The sequence below is a fragment of the Schistocerca nitens genome, unplaced genomic scaffold (assembly GCF_023898315.1).
Source record: "Schistocerca nitens isolate TAMUIC-IGC-003100 unplaced genomic scaffold, iqSchNite1.1 HiC_scaffold_229, whole genome shotgun sequence".
Lineage (NCBI taxonomy): Eukaryota > Metazoa > Arthropoda > Insecta > Orthoptera > Acrididae > Schistocerca > Schistocerca nitens.
Window position 1 is genome coordinate 70,001 of NW_026045770.1, and position 5,000 is coordinate 75,000.

General features: G+C 55.1%; 1 non-coding gene across 1 annotated transcript in view; it reads left to right on the forward strand.

Annotated features, from left to right (window-relative positions):
• Positions 1 to 3,914: 3,914 nt before the first annotated feature.
• Positions 3,915 to 5,000, forward strand: part of LOC126222413 (small subunit ribosomal RNA) — a 1,909-nt gene continuing 823 nt past the window's right edge. The window contains exon 1 of the ribosomal RNA XR_007543322.1: positions 3,915 to 5,000. This exon is cut by the window's right edge and continues 823 nt beyond it. This is a non-coding gene — a ribosomal RNA (small subunit ribosomal RNA).

Sequence of the window (5,000 nt, forward strand, 5' to 3'; positions counted from 1 at the left end):
AAAGACGGCATCCTCTGTCCACCACGAAGTCGTCGACCGACAATCACGCCACCCGCACCCGTACGTGCCCCACCCCACCCACCAAAATCGCAAGTCCAGCGGATGAACGGCGGACGTTTCCCGCACTCGTAAGTTGCAATCCACACCTATATCTTGCGTTTCATGAAGAGTTTTATCCAATATTCGACATTCCCGCTGTCCCTAAACGTGCTCTAAGTCTGTGCGCGACCGCGTCGCTCACTGTACGGATTCCGATGCTGAGCGATCAGCTATGGGCCGCCCCATCCACGTCGGTCCCCGTGGGCGTTGCACTCGCAGTCGCAAAGACTCTGGGCAATGGCTATGTGCGCTCCGCAATATATTACTGGGACGAGTAATGAGGGTCCGAGCCCCCAGTGTGGGGAAAGTGTTTCGCAGCCCTGACCCACCGGCACGGTGTTGCGTCCCCCCACCTCAAACATGTGACGTAGTCACACCACCGGTTTTGACTAATAGACAGAATGTTTATAATCATATGCCATACACCGGGGGACGATGCCGCGAGGTGTAGCTAGCTAGTGCAGTCGCACCGCTACTACTGTACAGAGATAGAACAGGCATTGACTATACATACATTAAGCTTATACGCGGCGGTGCTTAGTAATACGCGCAGTCATCGGAATATAGATAACACATACAACTGTCCCTATACATGCTGAACGTCTGTGCACACAATGTCAACCACACGTCACCCACACACTCCATCACCCACTAGTCTATGCCTGTAACAGACGCAGACACAACATCTAAGTACCAGCATGGAACAACATCCAGTGCATCCTCTCGGCCACAGTACACCATCCACACTATGATAACCAGACCGGGACGTCGAACCAGAAAACTGAATATCCCACTCTTCCTACAACCACCATTGCTCAGATACGCCACCAACACCCACACATGTCCTACACAGGGGTGCACCCAACAGCACCACACTGCCGCATCTCACAGCACATAAACAATGGCAGGAATGAAAGACACAGGTGTGCCACTCCTTTGCCACAAACACAGAACGGGCGCGCCACCTGCCATGAGCCACAAGTGCAACTGACGTGACATATCTGATAGTGCCTCAGGCGTCCACTTACTACCATCACTATCAACGAACCTCGCCACCCCACCCCCCCCCCCACACACACCATCCCTTAACCCAACTTCTGCCTTAACCTAACCCAACTTCTGCCTTAACCTAACCCAACTTCTGCCTTAACCTAACCCAACTTCTGCCTTAACCTAACCCAACTTCTGCCTTAACCTAACCCAACTTCTGCCTTAACCTAACCCAACTTCTGCCTTAACCTAACCCAACTTCTGCCTTAACCTAACCCAACTTCTGCCTTAACCTAACCCAAGTTGCGCCTTAACCTAACCCAAGTTGCGCCTTAACCTAACCCAAGTTGCGCCTTAACCTAACCCAAGTTGCGCCTTAACCTAACCCAAGTTGCGCCTTAACCTAACCCAAGTTGCGCCTTAACCTAACCCAAGTTGCGCCTTAACCTAACCCAAGTTGCGCCTTAACCTAACCCAAGTTGCGCCTTAACCTAACCCAACTTCTGCCTTAACCTAACCCAACTTCTGCCTTAACCTAACCCAACTTCTGCCTTAACCTAACCCAACTTCTGCCTTAACCTAACCCAAGTTGCGCCTTAACCTAACCCAAGTTGCGCCTTAACCTAACCCAAGTTGCGCCTTAACCTAACCCAAGTTGCGCCTTAACCTAACCCAAGTTGCGCCTTAACCTAACCCAAGTTGCGCCTTAACCTAACCCAAGTTGCGCCTTAACCTAACCCAAGTTGCGCCTTAACCTAACCCAAGTTGCGCCTTAACCTAACCCAAGTTGCGCCCTAACCTAACCCACGTTGCGCCCTAACCTAACCCACGTTGCGCCTTAACCTAACCCACGTTGCGCCCTAACCTAACCCACGTTGCGCCCTAACCTAACCTACGTTGCGCCCTAACCTAACCTACGTTGCGCCCTAACCTAACCTACGTTGCGCCCTAACCTAACCTACGTTGCGCCCTAACCTAACCTACGTTGCGCCCTAACCTAACCTACGTTGGGCCCTAACCTAACCCACGTTGCGCCCTAACCTAACCCACGTTGCGCCCTAACCTAACCCACGTTGCGCCCAAACCTAACCCACGTTGCGCCCTAACCTAACCCACGTTGCGCCCTAACCTAACCTACGTTGCGCCCTAACCTAACCTACGTTGCGCCCTAACCTAACCTACGTTGCGCCCTAACCTAACCTACGTTGCGCCCTAACCTAACCTACGTTGCGCCCTAACCTAACCTACGTTGCGCCCTAACCTAACCTACGTTGGGCCCTAACCTAACCCACGTTGCGCCCTAACCTAACCCACGTTGCGCCCTAACCTAACCCACGTTGCGCCCAAACCTAACCCACGTTGCGCCCTAACCTAACCCACGTTGCGCCCTAACCTAACCCACGTTGCGCCTTAACCTGCCCTGTAATTGTTAGTTATATGAATCTAGGAATTCGTGTAGCGTTGCCTAATTGCAACCATCTCAACATAGTTCACTTCGCGCACACTGTGGTGTTCTGCGTATTGATTCATTTTACGGTGCGTACCCTCACATCTTGCGAGTGTTGCTTACTTTCCACATGGTCCCGCTATCCACTGTATTGTGTACTGCAATAGGACGTATATCGCCCCCGCCCCCCCCCCCCCCCCTCCCCTCCTGTCACCTCTAGCTCGTCGGTCAGGAGTTCGCGTGTTGAATGCGCTTCGCAGCTGTGCAATGGCATTCGCATACGTACGCTGGCCACCTTCCACGTGTTCTTTCGTGCACACGTCGCAGCGTGTATGTATGCTGATGGAGTGCGTCGTGACACACAACATCCAGGCATGCAAGACTCGTAGAAGTCGCAAATGTAGATGGATGTCTACGTTTGCTGCCCAAGTTACGCAAATGAACTGGAAATCCGTTGTTGCGCGGTTGTTCGCGCTGGAGGTGAATCGTTGATATCGACGATCGGTACAGGTATTAACCGGTTGCTTCAGCGACACCCGTCATACCCACGAACGTGAGTGGGCATGTGGGTATGAAGCGATACGCGGCGGTGGCTGGGTGGGACCGTCCCCGGCCGGTGAGGGGGGGGCGCCCGGCGTGCTGGCCGCGCGCTGCGTGGGCGCACGCGCGGCAGCCGGCTGGTGGGGGCGCCCAGTGGCAGGCGCGCCGGCTGACGGAGGCGGCAGGCGGCGCATCTGCGTGCCGGCGCACCCAGCGCGCGGCGCCGTGCGGCCAAAGTGGGTCCTCCCGGGCCCGGTGCGAAGCGCGGTGGACATCTGCAGTGTGCTGGTCCGATTGAGGACTGTGTGCGTTGAGGATGCGCCGCCGCCCGGCACTCGGCGCCGCGACGCCGTCTGCTGCTCGGTCGCCCCCGCGGTTCTCGCAGGTGGTTTGTATCGCAGCTGTGCGGATGTGTTGGCGCGTGCGCTGTGCTGGGAGAGTTCGCTTTGGCACCCAAGTGGGGCTCTGCCCCTCTGTGGCGCTGGCGTTGGAGCTGCCCGGTCACTGTTTGTGGCCGCGTGTTGTCTCCCGCCGGCAACACCACGACAGCACGCTCCCGGGCCTCTGTCGGCAGCGGCAAGCTCAGTTGGGAGCACGGGTGGTCGCACTGAAAGCGTCTACTCGCCTATCTCCGGGCGATTGCGCCTCTCTCGAACCCGACCAAGTACTTAGGACGGCGCTGCGCGCCGCCGGGACCTGAGAGGGTTTCGAGGTGTATCGTGCAGGGGAGCCCAGCCTCCTCCTGTTTGCAGAATAATTGAGCGGACGCTTGCGTGTTCGCGCGGGCCCCCGGGACACACTCCCGGGCGGCCGGCTGCTCAGCTCTAGTTGACGCAGCTCCCTGGTTGATCCTGCCAGTAGTCATATGCTTGTCTCAAAGATTAAGCCATGCATGTCTCAGTACAAGCCGCATTAAGGTGAAACCGCGAATGGCTCATTAAATCAGTTATGGTTCCTTAGATCGTACCCACGTTACTTGGATAACTGTGGTAATTCTAGAGCTAATACATGCAAACAGAGTCCCGACCAGAGATGGAAGGGACGCTTTTATTAGATCAAAACCAATCGGTCGGCTCGTCCGGTCCGTTTGCCTTGGTGACTCTGAATAACTTTGGGCTGATCGCACGGTCTTCGTACCGGCGACGCATCTTTCAAATGTCTGCCTTATCAACTGTCGATGGTAGGTTCTGCGCCTACCATGGTTGTAACGGGTAACGGGGAATCAGGGTTCGATTCCGGAGAGGGAGCCTGAGAAACGGCTACCACATCCAAGGAAGGCAGCAGGCGCGCAAATTACCCACTCCCGGCACGGGGAGGTAGTGACGAAAAATAACGATACGGGACTCATCCGAGGCCCCGTAATCGGAATGAGTACACTTTAAATCCTTTAACGAGTATCTATTGGAGGGCAAGTCTGGTGCCAGCAGCCGCGGTAATTCCAGCTCCAATAGCGTATATTAAAGTTGTTGCGGTTAAAAAGCTCGTAGTTGGATTTGTGTCCCACGCTGTTGGTTCACCGCCCGTCGGTGTTTAACTGGCATGTATCGTGGGACGTCCTGCCGGTGGGGCGAGCCGAAGGCGTGCGACCGCCTCGTGCGTGCTCGTGCGTCCCGAGGCGGACCCCGTTGAAATCCTACCAGGGTGCTCTTTATTGAGTGTCTCGGTGGGCCGGCACGTTTACTTTGAACAAATTAGAGTGCTTAAAGCAGGCAAGCCCGCCTGAATACTGTGTGCATGGAATAATGGAATAGGACCTCGGTTCTATTTTGTTGGTTTTCGGAACCCGAGGTAATGATTAATAGGGACAGGCGGGGGCATTCGTATTGCGACGTTAGAGGTGAAATTCTTGGATCGTCGCAAGACGAACAGAAGCGAAAGCATTTGCCAAGTATGTTTTCATTAATCAAGAACGAAAGTTAGAGGT